The sequence below is a fragment of the Macaca nemestrina genome, chromosome 3, assembly GCF_043159975.1.
Source record: "Macaca nemestrina isolate mMacNem1 chromosome 3, mMacNem.hap1, whole genome shotgun sequence".
NCBI lineage: Eukaryota > Metazoa > Chordata > Mammalia > Primates > Cercopithecidae > Macaca > Macaca nemestrina.
This window is the reverse complement of record NC_092127.1, coordinates 54,424,322-54,444,828: the sequence shown is the minus strand read 5'-3', so window position 1 is coordinate 54,444,828 and position 20,507 is coordinate 54,424,322.

The window sequence follows — 20,507 nt, the reverse complement described above, 5'->3', positions numbered from 1 at the left end:
ACATTGTTGTGTGAGTGAAGTGTTGGACTATTAAGGAGACACTTAGAAATTGCTATACTCCTTGCTGGGTCCACCTCTGTCTTCTTTATTCTATTCCCAGAACGTTAAAAGGCAGAGGCATTTCTTCTTTTCTTGTGAGAGATATTAAGTAGAACCTGTAAACAGATATTCAAATATTTACATTTGAGGAGAATGGGACACATACAACAAAATTACCCGATTGCTATCTGATCATTCTTCCATTCAGGAGTTGTAAATATAACTTTGTGATTATGTAGAGATTATTCTACTTGCATATTCATATTTAAAGTTTTCATCTATAAGTTACAATACATATTAAATAACCATCCTCTTCTCCCACCTCTGTTGACCCACAGTATCTTGTTTTATGCTTTTTAAAGTTCACACAGAAATCTGAAATTATTCTCTTCATGCATTTGCTTACTAGCTTATTGTCTCTACCCAGTGTAACAAAAACTCCATGAGTTGTGGAGTTCTGTCTGCCTTGTTCATTGCCATAAATATAAATAGAGTGCATCTAGGGTGAGAAGAGGGATGACAGATTTTTGTGGATTTCCTAGATGAACTAAAGATTTCTGGATGAGACTTGAATAAAAAGAAGAGGCTGGTCTTGTAAGTATATGGGTAGTAGAGAGTTTAAAAATAAATAATGAAGAAACTACAAAAGTCCTGGGACATGATCCAACAGATAAAAGGCTTGTGAGGCTATAGTAGAGTGAACAAACTGGCAAAGGGCTTAAAACATGTAGGAAAATAGTGAAACAGCTCATCTGGGCAGAAATTTCACAATAACAAAAGTCTTCAAGTTTGGCCTGAGTTTATTGCCTTTTCTTTAAAATATTGTTATATCACATTATTACATGTATGACATTATTGCATTTGTTTTGGTACACTGCACTAGAATGTTTTCTTTATCAAAGATCTAGACAATCCAGACAATTGTGTTCCTTCCATTTTAAGAAGGTAAACACAAATATTTCACCATAATCTTCGCCTTTTTCACCAATGTATTATTATAATGTATTCTATCATGTTTTATAATGCCTCTTGGCATAAGATAATTTGGCAGTGACAACATACAGTCATAATTTCACTTTCACATTTGAGGCAGTGTTAATAACAGACATGCCCATCTCTAATTTTTAATAGCAACATCAAATTGCAAGCTGGCACAGACTGTCAAAAAAAGTAACACTATGACTTGCCAAGAGATACATGTTTCACGTGTTGCAGCAATGTGAAATTTATGTTCTAAGGAAGATGCACACAGAGGTATCCAGATGGGATTAATTTAAGAACACGGAAAATTTTTATTTGGATTTTTTAAGAGAGATAATATAAATTAAATGTATTCTGGCTGTTCAGGAGTCTTCAAGGCTATAAAGGGGAATAAGCCAATGACTATCTTGACCAGTACTTTGGAATGGTCTGCTGCAAGATGACTTGTGGTGGTCTTCATAATAAATAACACTCCTTATTCTGTATTGAACCACAGCTTGTGATAACAGTGAATCTACAGAGCATGCTGTGAACTTTACCTGACACTAGAAATTGCAGAAATACCACTCCAGGAGAAAGCTCCTCTGTCCATCCCCCACGCCGTGAGTCCCATTATTATTGTGATATACAGCATGTTGATCTGCAAAGCAGAATCTATCCTGGAGGCAATAAGCATAATACTTTAATTTTGCTGCATCTCTCTGGAGCCTAATTTTAGCCATTCCCAATGTGCAATTTTACAGACTCAGGTACTGAAAAGGTTGACAAAGTGAACGGAAATAAGAGAGTTCACATCAAAGTCCATATCTAATGATATAAGCTTTGCCCTGAGGACTTGCTTGCCTTCAAGGGATAACATCAGAGCAATTGGAAGATTTTTGAGGTTTGGTATACTATCATGAAAATAAGAGACTCATCTACATCAATGTAATGCTGAGACTTTCTACTTTGTGCATTCTTTTCATAACAGACCATACTAATAAACAATTGTCCTGAGTGCACTTGGTTCCATGCAAATATTTGTACTAGATGAAAATTTGTAACTCTGGGAGTTTGACTTGTGAAGGTAGATTCTGTTATGCAAAGTGCAATTCTAAAATCTCAATCAAAAGAAAAAAAAATTGCCCTACAGGCTGAGCTATCCAGTTCCAATGATAAAATTCTTAGTTTTTTCTGTCCATTTTAGACTTTACAGTTTTCAGTATTCTTACCTTGAATGGAGTCTTTCAATAGTATAATACTAGGGAGGCAAAGTAGAAGTTTCCATATTGAAGAGTAAAATTTCAATCAGTGAAAAATAACAAGTATTTTATGACACCATAACATTCATTTATTCATTTAATAAACATTAAACTCATAAAATGAGTAAGTTGTAAACTCTTGAAAACCTAAAAGCAGTAGAATAAAAGTGACTTAAGATTTATTTGAATAATTTTAAAACACAATGGAAAAAGACAACAGTAAGATATATACAAATGCAAATCTATGGCATTCCAGGATATGTGTACTTTTTTTATTTTCTTTTTGGCTGAAGAAGCTGTGACAACTTCTGAAAGATGTAGTCACTGAATTAATTATTTAGGCAAATGTCTAATCATACATAATGCTTGAAGACCAGCACATTTAGCAAATATGCCTATGAAGCTCATATAAAGCTAGTATAATTCACACTGAGTACATCTTTCCCCATCTCTACTGAAACTTGCATTGTAACAAGAGTTACTGTTACTTCTGCAGTCCCTTTCTCTTTCTCTCTAGAATGTCACATCTGCATCAATTAATCACCTTCACAAGATAGAATAAAATCCACGCACAGGCTTTTTCATTTGTTGGATTATGCTTCAGGATTTTATATTTGCTTTCTCATTTATCTTTGAATTCTGGGCTTCACATTTATTTGCAAAACAAGCTTTTTCTCTTCATTCAACTCTCAATTCAAGTCACCTCATCTTAGAGATCTTCCTTAACAAACCACCACAAATGATCACCTACTCCTTCTACCCCAGTTGCACTCTATACTATTATTTAAAAAAAAAAAAAAAAATCAGAACATTAGAAATTATTTTTCTTATTCAGTTGTTACTAGTTTATTATATCTATCACCAAAGAATTAAAGTTTCATTTCGTGTTTGTTACTAATAATGATAACAGCATATAATGCATAGTTACTCAATAAAAAGTGTTTAATGTCTATATATCTGCACATTCACTCCACCATTTTTTTTTTTTTTCATGAATTCTCCACTTCCCAGCCCTGTGCATAACATTAAAAATTTCCTACTTTCCAAAATACATGTTTGGTAAGACTATCAGCTTGAATACAGTTTTGTAGGAAACAAATCTAAGAAGACAAATAAACCAAATATGAAACTGATGAACTCATTCTGTACCTTTTCCTGAACAATGTGAGGTATTACACAGCAGAAAAGGGGATGCCCTTTGACATTAATCATACTATGTTTGAACTTCACCTCTGCCTGCTGGGTGATTTGAAAAAGTTATCCTTTTTGAAACTCTGTCTTTCATCTGAAAAAGGAAAATTATACAACAATATCTTTTTCAGCAGTGAAATTCAAATTAATTCATTTACATGAAAGCATACATAAAAAACTTTCTGATATATAGTTGATATTCAATAAATACTTCCATCTTTCCCGTTTTGCCTTATTCCCTCAGGCTAATCAAAATTCCAATCTAGACTAGAGTCATAATTCTGATTTGCATTAGGCCTACAGAGTGATGCCTAAGAGGCCTGAAGGTAAACTACTTTGCCTTGGGTCTCCCAGGCAAGTATCATTTTAGATAACTGTCTCAGAAATGTTAGAGTTATAAATGCATCTACGAGGGGGAATGTTCTATTAAATTAATGCCTAAATCTTAATTTAAGAAAGCTAATTGAATTGTGAAGAAAAAAGCTACTGCTTAAATATCTTTGGTTTTGGAAGATACAAGTGTAAAAATATTTAGGGAAATCATCAACATCCTTGAAATTTCCAAGTGTATTTTTCCACAGTAAAAAGCTACATTTTCTTTTAATTATTTTATAGTCTTCCATATATTTGAATGTTATCTTTCTTAATTGAAACTAATGTTTGTTTGTTTTTCTTAGTCAACCTCAAAAGACATTTATCTATAATATTCTTCACATCAAATAAAATAAGCTTTCAAATTGTATTTGCCTTTCAAATGAATTTACTGATTTTCTATTTTATTAATTTCAAATTTTGTTTGTATTTTTCCCTTTTCTTACTTTTTGGTTTTCTTTGTTGTTATATTTTTCTTTTTGGTCAAGTTTATTAAGATAAATACTCAGGTATTTCTTCTTTAATAATGATGATCTGTATTAGCTGATTGCCTAATTAGCTTTATCCAAAAGAAAAATAAATTTCTTATATAACTTATATTTTATATATTTTGACAAAAGGTAGTTTTGCAACTTGGAGGAAGGTGCCAATGGAATTTAGGCTCCTACCCTTCTGTAGAAACTAGGAGATAGAGGCTTCATCTTCCTTCCTTCATTACATTAAAAAGAACAAAATTCCTTGAGAAAGAAATTCCTATGCGTAAATTTGACAAGAGGATTATTTAGCTTTCATGAAAATTTCCATACATTTCAAAGAGAAAACGTAAAGGAATTGCAACTACAAAAGTTTTCTAAAATAAATGCTGTAAGAAAATTAAGTAGGATGGAGTGTCCTCTGCTATTTTCAGTCAAGAGAATTAAGCCTCTTTTTTTAAAATTTGTATTTGCAGTTATGAAAGAAAGAGTTTCTAGGTGAAAAGCTTCCTCTGGGACACAGCTTTGCCAGGAGGCTTGCTATCTGCCTCCAAACTCCAAGCATTTAAAGCCTCGGGTGAGACATTAATTGAATTGGATCTAAGGAGCAAAGAAGCATGGATTCACTGGAGCTTCCGTCTTTCCAGCATTATTGAAACTGACCCCAGGAAAAGACGAAATGGGTTACACATATTGCTGTGGTGAAACCCAGGAGAAAAGTATGTAAAAAGTTATCACTAAAAGGAGGCAGGAGGATATGTCCCTTAGTCTAATAGATTAGATAAAGGACAGAGCCTGATACCTGATTTTTTTTTTTTTTTTTTTTTTTTTTTTTTTTAAAGCAAGCACTACAGCTTGGGGGATTCTGACACAAGTGTGCTCGGAGGTGCATTTTGAGAAACACTCCACTAAAGCATTTAGAACTTCAGGAATATAGAATGCGTGAAATTTTATCTCAGAAACAACCATCTATTGGCCAAACATACAAGGAAGGACAGAAATGAGAGGATAAACATGAAACTCAAGTAAAGAAAATCTGAACTTAGAAGCTGGCAAAATATGAACATGTCCATGCGATAATAGATTCAAAAATGTACAAAAATGATCTATAGAAATTTTAGTTCTTTTCTTTATCTCCGTAGCATTTAATAGTGCTTAATATCATTATCTTTTCAAACATTACCTCTCCACTTTGAACGCTTTAACAATTTATGTGCTTTTTATCGTTTCTTTTTGATATTTCTGCTCCTTTTTCCTATTATTTTCTAAATATTCCTTGCCCCTAAGCATAGTCATCATCCAAGGCTAACTTTCTCGATATCTTAAATTTCTTCCTCAAAATAATGATATCCAATAATAAATTAATTTCTGTTAATAAGTTTCATGGTGATTTTCATCCATGGTATTGCCATTAGCCATGGCCACCATCTGTTTTTTTTTTTTTTTTTTTTTTTTGACTCTTTGATGGATAACACACAATGTAGGTTCAAAAAAAAAAAATGTCCAGGGAGTCAAATATGTGATTAATATGTAAGTTATGTACTCTGATCTTGCAAGAAGGAAGACATTTAAGTAAAAATGAATGTGGGTAGTAGATTTCAGAAAAGTTTTCAAGTGTCAATGAAGAAGACGTGCACAAAGACTAGGAATCCAAGATAAAAATGTTAAATGATGAGCTTCTATAAAAGAGTTGAGAATATTGCTTGGAGCTTGGGAGTGGCATCTATAATGAAAGGAATGTGAATATTTTTTATATTAATTGTTAAATTATTACCATTAACAACTTTTTTTTATATTTTTAAAGTTATTATTTTAGAAACAATTATTATGTTCTGGTATTGTGTAAATTTCTTTCGAGTTCATAATTTCATTTAAATCTCACCTTTGTAGAAGAACCAATACTATTTCCACTTTACACATGAAAAAACTGTGGTTGGAGGGACAGTCCCAGCCCCTGTAAGAATACTTTGCTAGGTGCTCTCTCTCTCTCTCTCTTTTTTTTTTATTAGTTGTCAAATGCTTTGTGAATAATTATTTTTAAAAGCAAGAATTAGATGGTCGAGTATCAGAGCCTTTCACGTCTCAAACTGCCAAAGACATAATCTGTAATGTTCCATCTATTAAGAGTTAAACCCAACTTTTACAAGATTGTGTATAGCTTACAAATTCTATGAATCTATAGTTTTTAAAAGCAAAAATTATTTAAGGGCTTTATATTTATTTGACTTATTTGCTTAAGGCAGTGTAAGTCCTAATATTGTTTAGTACTTTCACACAGAAATGTTATATTGTGTATATTCTGAATTTGATTCTGCCCAACAATGCCTACACAGTAGTAATTTGAAATGATTCTATGGATGTGGTGGGATGGTAATGTTTCAGGACCTGGTTTCAAAAGTCAGTCTCTAGGAATCAGAGCCCCAAATTTTAAAATCTAGTAGCACCTTCCACCCTTCAGTTTTCCCATAAGATATCCATTATGATTCTCACACATCAGAAATACAGAATCAAACATTTAGGAAAGTCAAGAATCACCCAAGTTTTTGTTTTTAACTTCTGTGCTTCCTTTAATGTATAACTGTTACATTGGTAGGCTTGAAGAAACCTAGTCCATTTTTCTGTTTTAATCATCATATGATCAATAAATGACCCTAAGGTTAATTAACTGTCTGCTTGGTTATTTATTTATTTTTGATCTACAGATGCTCTTCAACTTCCCATGAAGTTATAAATGGATAAACCCGTCGTAAACTGAAAATATCATTAAGTTGAAAATTCATTTAACACATCTAACCTACTGAATGTCACAGCTTAGCCTAACCTACCTTAAATCTGCTTAGAACACTTACATTAACCCATATTTGGGAAAAATAATCTAATAGAAAGCCGATTTCATAATAAAGAATTGATTATCTGATAGACCTCATTGACACACTGCACTGTACAGAACAGTGTCAGTTATTTACCCTCATGAACTGAAGCTCACTACCACTGCTCAACATCACTAGAAATAATTGCATTGCATATTGCTAGCCTGGGAAAAGATCCAAATTCAAAGTATAATTTCTGTGGAATGTCTTTCACTTTCCCATCCTAATGTCAGAAAACTGTAAGTCAAGCCATCATAAGTCAGGGACTCTGTATTTGTTCTTTTATTTCTCTCTCTCTACTATGCATTTATGCAGTTTTTGTCTTTTAAACTACTGAAACTTGCTTACAAACTGATAGATGTCAGACCACTGTACCGATAAGGCTTTCTATTTTTTTTTGAATTATTATTATACTTAAGTTCTAGGGTACATGTGCACAACGTGCAGGTTTGTTACATATGTATACATGTGCCATGTTGGTGGGCTGCACCCATTAACTCTTTGTTAAATTAGGTATATCTCCTAATGCTATCCCTCCTCCCTCCCCCCTCCTCACAATAGGCCCTGGTGTGTGATGTTCCCCTTCCTGTGTCCAAGTAGTCTCATTGTTCAATTCCCACCTATGAGTGAGAATATGCAGTGTTTGGTTTTCTGTTCTTGTGATAATTTGCTGAGAATGATGGTTTCCAGCTGCATCCATGTCTCTACAAAGGACATGAACTCATCCTTTTTTATGGCTGAATAGTATTCCATGGTGTATATATGCCACATTTTCTTAATCCAGTCTGTCACTGATGGACATTTGGGTTGATTCCAAGTCTTTGCTATTGTGAATAGCGCTGCAATAAACATACGTGTGCATGTGTCTTTATAGCAGCATGATTTATAATCCTTTCTGCTTTTATTCTCTATTAAAGAAGAGATCCGGCTGGTCGTGGTGGCTCAAACCTGTAATCCCAGCATTTTGGGAGGCCAAGTCAGGTGGATTACCTGAGGTCAGAGTTCAAAACTAGCCTGGTCAACATGGCAAAACCCTGTCTTTTCTAAAAACACAAAAATCAGTCGGGAGTGGTGGTGCATGCCTATAGTTCCAGATACTAGGGGAAGCTGAGGCAGGAGAATTGCTTGAACCCGGGAGGCAGAGGTTGCAGTGAGCCGAGATTGTGCCACTGCATTCCAGCCCAGTGACAGAGAAAGACTCCGTTTAAAAAAAAAAAAAAAAAGAAAGAAAAGACAAGAGAGAGAGACAGAAGAAGAAAAAGAAGAGATCCAGGTCATTTTAAGAACCAGGTTAGTAGAGGCATTTGATTCTCTTTTCATTTTGGTAACTTGAGTCACCAGCATTTTGGGTCTCAGCACTCAATCCTTTATTTGCCTCGTTCTGGTTACCCCATAATGTTTACCTTGTTTTTCTTATTTTCATGCTTAAATTATTCCTCTCTTCAGTAGAAATCATTCTGATATCTCATTCTGTTAAGTCAGCATCAGAATCTCTTTTATTCTTGTATTTTTTTTTTTTCCTTTTGAGAAGGAGTCCCATTCTGTCACCCAGGCTGGAGTGCAATGGCACAATCTCAGTTCACTGTAACCTCCGACTCCCAGGTTCAAGCGATTCTATTGCCTCAGCCTCCCGAATACCTGGGATTACACATGCCCACCACCATGCCCGACTAATTTTTTGGTATTTTTAATAGAGACATGGTTTTGCCATTTTGGCCAGGTTGGTCTGGAACTCCTGACCTCATGTGATCCACTCACCTCGTCCTACCAAAGTGCTGGGATTACAGGGATGAGCCACCGCACCCAGCCCTCATTTATTCTTTCACAAATATTTATTCCACTTCTCTCCATCAGTTCCTGTGCATCAATTCCTGTACATATTAAACAAGACTTCTATGATCCCTTTTCTTACAGAGTTTAGAGTTCATTGGAGAAAAAAGTAATGTTAAGCTATTCATAAAGTGTGATAAGGGGTAGAGTAAGGGAAGTGCAAACATAACATATAATGTGTGAAACTCATCTTGTTAAGGTCAAATAATGCCTCTTAAATGTTTAGGGTGAGATGTAGGGATATGTTGGAAAGAAGATGTAGTAAAATGTAATAGGTACAGAAGACCTATGAAAATACCTTCAAATGAGGGTTAGTTTAGTATATTTAGAGAATTATGTTGGGATTCACTCAGGATGGTGGCAGAAATATTAAAGGGAAATATTAGGGACAGTTATAGGGTATAGTCACAAACTTTTCGGAAGGCTAAAAGGTTACATAACTTGCAATAATTGAACAGGCTGAAGTCAGCCAGTTCTTACCTTCAAGCATTAGGTCATAGGGTAAATACTAGGGACAATAGACTTCCCCAGTTAACGTCTGTTTACCCTACCTCCATTAACTAACCTTTGAGCCAGATGGCTCTCTGGGCGGGGGGAGATCAACCAAGAATATTGCCCCCTAATGGTATTTACCTTAGACTATGGTACCTGAGCTTTAATCATTCCTAGAACTACTCTCTTAACCATGTTAATTATTCACAAGTGTGTTTACTCAAATCTTCTGTTGTTAATTGTATACCAAATAAATGCCTGGAGTGCAAGCTGCTTAGGGACGGTGGCACAGTGACAAACCTCTCTTTGTGTGCAGGCGGTCAGACACTCAGCAGGACTGGCAAAGCAGAATATCTGTGTGTCAGTGTACGTTTTATTCATCCATCATTTGGGTCAGGGTCTGCGGGCAGACCCCTGCAGCTAACACCCTCTTGTGAGGAGCAATACCTCAGAATTAAAATAGAGTGATGGCACTTTATTCTAAAACGATTGATAAATTGTTAAAAATGTTAGGAAGTAAAATTATTGATCAAGACTGAATGTGTATGGAAATGGTTTGGAGTCAGAGTGATAAGAAAACACATGCAAAAGCCGGGCACGGTGGTTCACGCCTGTAATCCCAGCACTTTGGGAGGCCGAGGCGGGAGGATCACCTAAGGTCAGGAGTTCGAGACCAGCTTGACCAACATGGAGAAACACTGTCTCTACTAAAACTACAAAAAATAGCTGGCATGGTGACACATGCCTGTAATCCCAGCTACTTGAGAGGCTGAGGCAGGAGAATCGCTTGAACCTGGGAGGCCCAGGTTGCAGTGAACCGAGATCACACCAGTGCACTCCAGCCTGGGCAACAAGAGTGAAACTCCATCTCAAAAAAAAAAAAAGAAAGAAAGAAAGAAAGAAAACACGTGCAGCTACTCATGTAGCATTGACGGACACATCTCAAGATCTTGCTCCTGCTGCTTGCAGATCGTTCCTCTCACATCCTCTTGTGACTCTGGAAAAATTTTTTTTGAAGCTTAAGTCATGGCTACCCATCATACATAGCCCTCCTCATCTGTATTCTTCACCTGCTTTCAGAATTTCAGCTCTTACAATCACAGAAGACTGAATATTTGTCACAGTATTTTCCCCATTTACAAATTCTGACATTTTTGTCAGCATTTAAAGTTGTGTAAGTTTTACCTGGGTAAGAAGACAGGAAGAGTTGCTTGTACTGAATAAAACAGGGATTGCAAGCGTCTTGTAATTTGTGCATTGGCATGAGGTTGCATCAGCTCAGAGCAAGGTCTGCTTTTTTGCCAAGCGGAGACGCATTTTACAATTAACACTTCCAGCAGGAAAAACTCTCCTCTAAATCACTGAAAGATGTTTTGGATTTTGGTTATATTGGCATGTTAACTATAGGTTTCAATACCTGCGTTAATTGTCAATTGCCTAACAATCATCTACTAATTTGGTGCTTTAATATAATGGTTTATGATTTTTTCAGATTTTTGTGGATTCTCTTGGGCTCAACTGGGTAATTCTTCTGTAGATTTTGCTGGAGGTCAGTCCCTTATGAAGCTCCATTCAGCTGGCAACTCAGCTGGGGTGAAAATATGCAAGGTGGCTTTCATCTTCCAGGATCCCACATATATGGCTTCTAATCATTCAAGGTCTAGCCTGGTTTTCCTTATACAAAGGAGACTGAATTCAAAAGGGAGAAGCAGAATCCACTATGTTCTGGGCTCAAGAAGCCCAAGTATGTCATTTGCACTGCATTTAATATAAAAAAAAAAGTCACAAGAATAACTCACATTCAAGAGAACAGGAAATAGAATTTATCTCTTGATGTGAGGAACAATATGCTCACATGGCCATAGAAGGAATTAGTGGTTATATTTGGAGATTACTTACCACTTTCTCTTTTCTCCTACACTCTATGTCTCAGAGATTTATGCCAAGTTGCTTAAACATTTTGTATCTCACTGTCTTTCTACATAAAAAAGGGATGTTAGAAAGCTATTTATTTAATCGTGCTTTTGGATCCAATGTGGTCCTTGCATATCACTTAAAACAAGACCTGACACATGGCTTATTAATAATTGTAACAATTATTATTAATTATTATTACTATTACTACCTTTTTCTTGGTAATCACTATCATTTTTGTTCTTCCTCAATTTATAGGAGGTCTACAATATGTATTATTTGCTTACTTAGCAACTTGACAACTTAGTTGCTTAGCAACTTAACTTCAATATTATAAGTTAATTATTTGCCACAAATAATTAAAATATTTCTCTAATATCTGATATAAACTTTGAAAGCACAGTAAGAACTATTGTCCAGGCTAACAAGATTAAGCAATCACCATCTGTAAATATTACATTTAGATCAACCATTTCAAATTCAGTAGGTGTTTGCCTTTCCGCGCTGCAGACTATACACATAACAAGTCGTAATGGCTACTGTAGTACCCAGAAAGAGATCATGAAAATCAAAATACATTGAGTGCCCCTTTCAAAACCCTTTAGACTAGATGGGATCCTACTAACATTGATATCATTTTAAAGTAATAAATAACTTGAAATTTGTTGTGTTATGGAAAGCATGACACCATATTCTTTCACCACTTATAAAACCAAACAGATAAAGAATTCCAGGCTGGGGGTGGTGGCTCATGCCTGTAATCCCAGCACTTTGGGAGGCCAAGGTGGGCAGATCACGAGGTCAGGAGATCAAGACCATCCTGGCCAACATGGTGAAACCCCGTCTCTACCAAAAATACAAAACTTAGCTGGGCGTGGTTGTGCTTGCCTGTTAGTCCCAGCTACTAATACAACCAAAACCCAAAATGAGGCGGGAGAATCACTTGAACCTGGGAGACGGATATTGCAGTGAGCCGAGATTGCGCCACTGCATGCCAGCCTGGGAGACAGAGTGAGACTCCATCTCAAAAAAAAAAAAAAAAAAAAAAAAAACTTCCAGTGCACTTGATTTTAGAAACCATATTGAAATATGCTTTAATGTAAATCAATATTTTGCTGCTCCAGCATCTCCATTATTTGTCCATTTTTACTGATGAATGACTCTTTGTCACTCACTCTGGGCTCCTTTTCTAACCTCCCATCAGGCCGCGAGATGCCTCTTGTTATTTTCCCTCATACACATACATTTTATATGTGTTCTATATATATAGCTAATTAATTTTATAATATTAATATCTCAAAAATAATTAGTAATTAGAAACTGGTAAAAGTATAGCAATTATATATTGAAAAATATAATCCTACAAGCATTATATCATTTAATTTCAATAAACAGCAAAATAAATAGGCATATTTTTGTCTTCATATGAGAAAAATGATTTTGGAGTAATTTTTCTAAGTTTACATAACCAGATCATGACAAAATTTGAATTTTGAGCCTAAGTTGACCAGACTCCATGGTTCAAATTCTTACAATAAAGACAAAATATAAAAAGAAACCCTCAACTATGTATTGTAAGTCAGTAAAGTTATCCTCAGGTGGTACTCATTTTGATACAGGATAAACTTTCTACCACAATAAAACAAACAAAATTCCTTATGATAGAAATTAAAAGAAAACACGTATTATTTATAATTTGGTAGTAGCACAGTTTGAAGGTCAAAAGTGAACCGATACTGACTCCTTGAACGTATTTACTACTTTTATTTTTTACTCTAATAAACCACTGTCCTTTCTTCTGTCTACAGAAGATAATGTTTTTTGTAGTTGCAATTGCTCTGTCTTCAAAACTATGGACCTGTCTGCAGCATTTGTCAGTCCCTTCCTTCTTGAAACTTTCTCCTTCTTTTGTATTCTGTGTTAATGAATTGTTTTAATTATTTTAACTCTGATTATATTTTCTCTAGTTCTTGTTTTTTTTTTTAATTTTTTAAAGAAAAACCATATAAGCCGGGTGCAGTGCCTCACCCCTGTAATCCCAGCACTTTGGGAGGCCGAGGCAGGTGGATCACTTGAGGTCAACGGTTTGAGAACCAGTCTGGCCAACATGGTGAAACCCTGTCTCTACTAAAAATACAAAAAATTAGCCGGGTGTGAGGATGGCTGTGGTCCTAGTTATTCGGGAGGCTGAGGCTGGAGAATTGCTTGAACCTGGGAAGAGGACGTTGCAGTGAGCCGAGATTGCTCATTGCACTCCAGCCTGGGCTACAAGAATGAAACTCTGTCTCAAAAACAAACAAATAAAATATAATAATAATAATAATATATATTTATCTATAGATATTCATGATGTACTCTTTTCAAAGATTTATTTCATTCTATTCATTCTACTCTAATTGATTTTAATTTTTATGGGAATATATACCAGTATCATTAGCTGATAAAATTTATGGCTCTACATATCAGAATAATGTACATATGATTATTTTTACAAATGTTACTTAACAGTTCTGGAGCCCATATATAGAATCAAGACTCTGTTTTGATCCTTAAGAGGGCAGTCATCTTAGATTAAAAAAACACTCAATTTCTTATACTTACCTCAAAATTAGTTTGGTTTCATTGAATGTGATCTTCCTACACTGGGCACTGCAAGAACTAGGATGATGACTGCTTCATCTCCATCTCCAGTGTAGTGCCTGCAGCACAAAAAGCAGTCATTAAAGTTGGTAAACTTAAAAAGCAAATGATTTAAGAGAAAAACAAAACAAAAACCCCCAAAATTCATGTGAGCCAGGTATGTTAGCTCACACTTGTAATCCTAGCAATTTGGGAAGCCAAGGTAGGAGAATCACTTGAGGCCAGGAGTTTGAGATCAGTCTGCTCAACATAGCAAGACTCCATGTTATTAAAAAAATTCAATTAAAAATAAACTTGAAGAATCATGTTTGCCTCAATTATCTTCTTTGCTCTAGTTCTGCATCGCATTTTCATTTCTAGGAAGTGATGAGAATTTTTTTTTTTTTTGAGGTAAGGTCTCACTCTCTCACCCAGGCTGAAGTGCCGTGGCATGATCTTGGCTCACTGCAGCCTTGACCTCCCAGGCTCAAGTGATCCTCCTGCCTCAGCCTCCCAGTCTGGACGCACAGGTGTGCACCACCATGATGTGTTAATTTTTAATTTTTTTTTTTTTTTTTTTTGGTAGAGATGGTTTTTTACCATGTTGCCCAGTCAGTTCTCAAAATCCTGGACTCAAGTTATCCACCCACCTTGACTTCCAAAAGTGCTGGGATTACAAGTGTGTGCCACTGGCCTGCTGATGGGATTTTGAAACTGATTGTTCATAGCTGAATTAATGATAGGAGCATGGAATTCTAGAATTTTTTTTTCTCCAAGTAATCTAGATCTGACAGTTCAGTCATCTGTAATTCTCTCTTCATTATTTTCTTACTATTCCAGTTCCAGCATTTTTACATTTCCTTAGAAACATTCCATCTAGCTAACTTATTGACATGTTTGAATTTCACCCTGATATATATTTTATAGTCCATATTTACATTAGTAACTTTAAAGCATGAATCTGATTACATTTCTCACATTCAAAAATTTTGATGAGCTCATAATTGGTTACAGAATAAGTAAAAGGTATTTAAACTCCTCTGAAGATAGCTTTAATCTAGCCATACATATTCAAGAATATCCAAATAATTGGTCAGCACCTCTCTATGGTCTGAGATCTGAATATTCCTCTGTGTTTTGCTTTTGCTTTCCCCACTACTTGGGATTGTCTCCCTATCTCACCTCTGCATGTTTAGATATTGCTTATCTTTTCAGACAGTACTCGAATGTTGCCTTATTCATGATTCTCAAAGCCAGCAAATAACAACCTGATAAAATTAAATTGGTAAGGAAAAAAAAAAGGAATAATTACATGCAAAGCAAGGCAAATAAATTCTTCAAGAAATCACTGAAAAGCGTTAATATAGATATTAATAAGTGAAAAACAGCAGGAGCAGAGACTAGTGTGGATGCACTTATATTTCCTGTTTTCAGCAAATCTGTCTGTGATTCTAAGAACAAAATAATATATTCAATAAATACATATCTAAGCCATTAATAAAAATTAGATTAATAGACACCTAAAATTAAAACATTCAGTCTGAATAATATAGAATTATTAGAAACATGCAGTTGTGCTTATATGTGTTATTTCTAATGTATCCCAAATAAGAAAAAAAAGAAAGAACTGTACCTAACATTTACAATTGTGAAAGCAACAGAGAAGAAAAGAAAAGAAGGAAACAATGTTTATTTAAATAGGCAGAAAAATACAAGGGAGAAAATGCAGAGAACCTTTAAAAAGTTAAAGGATCCAAGACAAACCACAAATACTAACAACAATGATATTTAATTCATTTTTGTTGGAAAATCTGAGTCACTGTTGTCAGGTTCTGAACTTTCAGTGGTGCCAGGATGTCTTGAAGTTGATCTTTAGTCCAGTAAATCATTTATTTTGGCCAAGTCAAAATGGTTTCCTGAATTTCTGCAACAGGCATTAGTAGTTCTGAAAAACTATGTGTTTGTGTATGTGTGCATAAGCATATATATATATATATATATATATATAAATTATACTAATATAAAACTACATATATGTGCACACACATACACAAATGCACATACATTTTTTCTTCATTAAATCAAAAGTTTCATATTTTTTAAAGTGAGAATGCATCTTAAATATAAGAAAACAGGTAGCAAGATGAATTCATATGTCTTGGTTTTTATTATGATAAAGTCACTGTTTAGTTTAAAAAAAATCACAATTTTGAAAATAATAGTTATATAATTTTTTAAAATATTCACTTTAAAAAATGTGTTCTCTTAGCTATTTAAGGTTTTATGTTGCATTAAATAACACGTCAGAGTTGTTCAAAGATAATGGAACTTACATGTTTTTCTATTAAAAGCTCTAAAATATAATAGAGAAATATTCTTTCTAGAAGGAGTTTAGCAGGTAAGCATAATAAAATAATTTACAGAAATGGGATATTTTCTGGAAAATATATCTGGAGAGCCTTTCAACTTTATATATTTGTTCCACTGCCTTTTGAGGGGTGTTTAATTTTGAAGGCTATGAGCAGTTCAAAACACTTAGAAACTTAAACATGAGAATTCAGAATGTAATCATGGTTACTTAAGAGTTCATATAATTAGGCTGTCAATCATCACAACAAATACTCATTTCAGAATATTTCACTATCAGTAGCATTGGGGTGAAAATCAGTTCAATTTTCCTCTTTGCAACCAGATATAAATAATAACCCATACAAATCTAGGAGGAAGAAGAAATCTCAAGAACTTCCTCTTAGTCTCTTGAGATAGATTTTTTTTCTGGCAATGATTCCAAGAAAAGAAAAAGATTCTGCCTATAGACAAAATGCATAATCATCAGTTTCATAATACATTAGTAGATTTTGGTATACAAATTGTTGATGGAAAGCATTTTTAAATAAATAAATGAAACAATAAGTCATACATGTTGCATTGCAATTTTTATGTGGGATGAAACTTTCCCAAACCGGCATTTATTTGATTAAGCATATTTTTTAGCATTACTTTTCACAAATCAGTAGTGTTAGCTGTTCAGATCTAATAAATGTATAAATGACAACACAGATTTATAAAAAACAGAATGAAGGTGCAAACTATTATAAAGATCTATATGGCAACAAACAAATGTTTATTGAACAGTAGTTATCAGCCAGGTACTGTATTATGTGCTGAGAAAAATTTAAACAATTACTGTTAACATGTATATGTGAAACATATATACATATATATACACACACACGTATACAGTATACATGTGCATGTGTGTCGCATTTATTTCTAGGTAAAATATCTAAAAAATTATAAACAGTCTCTAGAATTATCAATGTTATGGTAATTTTCTATTCCATTTTTTATAATTATGACATATGCACACATACAGTCACACACCCACACATACGCTCCTCATATTGGTAATGAAGAACGACATGATTGTTTATTGTTAAGTAAAAATGTGATTGGAGTGTTTATCAGCACTACTATTCACAACAATCCTATAATAATAAAAATAAAGATGAAATGATAGTATGGCCTAACCAGTATCTATCTTTGCTTCTAGTGTATTTCCATGTAAGCAAAATTAAATATATTTCTAATTTTATAACAATTATAAGTTTAGCAAAAACTTTTGGCACTAGAATGCCCTCTTACCTCACATCCGGTTTCCCCCGATATTAATCTATTACATGGTCTGGTATCACTGTTGCAATTAATATGCTAATGTTGATACATTATTAACCAAAATGCATGCTGAAATCCATTCGTATTTACCTAGTTTTAACTATTTTTTTCTGTTCCAGGATATAGTCCAGAAAAACATAATGCGGTTCATATTCATGCCTTCTTAGGTTACCCTTGACTGTGTCAGTTTCTTAGATTTTTCCTTGTTTATTATGATCTTGAGAGTTTTGAGGAGTATTGTTCAGATATTTTGTAAAATGTGCCTCAATTGGTTTTTTAAATGTTTTTGTATGATTAGACTGGGGATTTTGTTTTTGGGAGGAAGATCATGGAAGTAGATTGCCTTTGTCATCACCTCATATGGAGAGCACAAATTATTAACATGACCTATTACTGCTGATGTTATCCGTGATCATCTGACTGAGGTAGTTTTTCTCAGGTTAAATCATGGCAAAAACAGCATTTTTCTCCCCACTTTCTTTCTCTTTGGAAGGAAGTCATTATGTGCAGCCAATATTAAAGAGTAGGGAGTTATACTCCCTCACTGAGAGCAGAAAAATTACCTAAATATTTTGGAACTTTTCTGCACAGGAGCATTTGTCTCCTCTCTCCTATCTGTGTACTAATTTAATTATCTGTTTATATTAATGGACTTATGAGTACTTATTTTATCCTTTTTGTTATAGTCCAATATTACTTCATTTTCTTGCTCAAATTGTTACTACTTTAGACATTTGGAGCTCTGTCAGTTGGCTATGTCCTTTCCACATAAAACTATTATGTGGGATTTTGGGGGGCTGAAGGGGTATTTCCTTACATTTTGGGATAAAAGACACTCTGGAATCGTCTAGTATATTTTCTTCTCTAGTACTAGAATCAGCCACTTCTCCCAGGAACCCTATTTTCTTTTATTGGTGACTGGTATTATCAACCAAGATCTAGGAGTACTTGATGCTACTGAGGTGTGATTCTTTTAGGCCCTCTCAGCTGACAGAGCAAGGAAATTCATGTATATGAATTAACTCATGTATATACATACGTCTGTAAATATTTTTACGTGTAACCATCCATGTCTATATTGAGCTAAAACAAGCTAAATGTGAGAAAACTGATGTCTCTGACTCTAATTCCTTACTACATGGATCATTCTATTCTCTCTTTGCTCATCTGCAACTTTCCATGCTAACAGTGAGAAAATTGGCTCTCACACTACACCATGCATTTACAGCTTTTATTTTTATTTTTTGCTTTTAGTCTTACAGACTATACCCATTTCCAAAATGATTTAGGTCAGTGACTTCCTGCTACACATTTTAATGAGACTGATCCATACAAGTGTAATAAAGTGAAGCTGATTTGTAATAGCCTGCATCTATCCTAGGATCTCCTGATCTCCTAAAGGCTGTTGTCACAATTTGCATATCTTAAGGTTCACTCTTTATGCTGTGAAATTCTATGGGATTTGATAAACGTACACTGACATGTAACTACCATTTCAGTAACAAAAAGAATACTTTCAGCGCTGTAAAATAATCTCTGTGTTTCCTTCATTCAGACTTCCTCCCCTCTCTTGAAACCCTGGCAAACACTGTTTTCTTGCTTGCTTGCTTGCTTGCTTGCTTTTTCTCTCTCTATTCCTCCCTCCCTCCCTCCCTCCTTTCTTCCTTCCTTTCTTTTCTTTTCTTTTCTTTCTTTCTTTCTTTCTTTCTTTCTTTCTTTCTTTCTTTCTTTCTTTCTTTCTTTCTTTCTTTCCTTCCTTCCTTCCTTCCTTCCTTCCTTCCTTCCTTCCTTCCTTCCTTCCTTCCTTCCTTCCTTCCTTCCTTTCTTTCTTTCTTTCTTTCTTTCTTTCTTTCTTTCTTTCTTTCTTTCTTTCTTTCTTTCTTTCTTTCTTTCTTTCTTTCTCTCTCTCTCTTTCTTTCTTTCTTTCTTCTTTTTATTTCTTTCCTTCTTTCTTTTTCTTTCTCTCTCTTTCTTTCTTTCTTTTACATTTTACATTTTATTATACAATCTTGTTTTACTTAATAATATGCAAATAATTTTATTTAACATTATTTTCTGCATTGTAGAAAACACAATGTGTTATATTCTTCTTGCGAATAGCTACAAGTATCAAGTATATTAAATAATATGTAAAAGTCATTCATGTTTCCCCCTCCAAAATACTCCTATGTCTAACAACTCTCAATAGTTTGAATTTACCTTTGGAATATACTTTCGATCTACATTTAAAGACATATACCTATATAGAAAATGTTCTCCATATAGGATTCTGATTTTATTGACGTAAAATGATAATGTATGTTGCTAGTAAGTTTAAGGTTAAGTAATAATAAAAGACACACAACCAAAGCAAGATATAATGCAGAATATTCTGACAGGGGTACTGCCTCCCCACATTTCCAGGATTTCAGAGGCAGATGTATGTGTGAATGTTCTTTCAGTGATAATTTGGTCATGCAATAGAAACTTGCCTTAAACATTTATAATGAACTCATTGTGTCTCCACCCAAATCCATATGTTGAAATCCTAACACCAATGTGATAGCATTTGGAGGGAGGATCTTTGGGAAGTAATTACGTCATGAGGACAAAGCTTTTATGAATGTTTTTAGTGTACTTGTAAGATTCCAGAAAGCTAGCTCAGTCTCTTTCTGCCAAGTGATAATACAATGGGATGACCACCATTTACAATCCAGTACATGAGCCTTCACCAGACACTGCATGTACCAGCAACTGGATCTTGAACTTCCAGGCTCCAGAACTATAAGAAATAAATATTTGTTGCTTAAGCTATTATACTTAGTTCATGG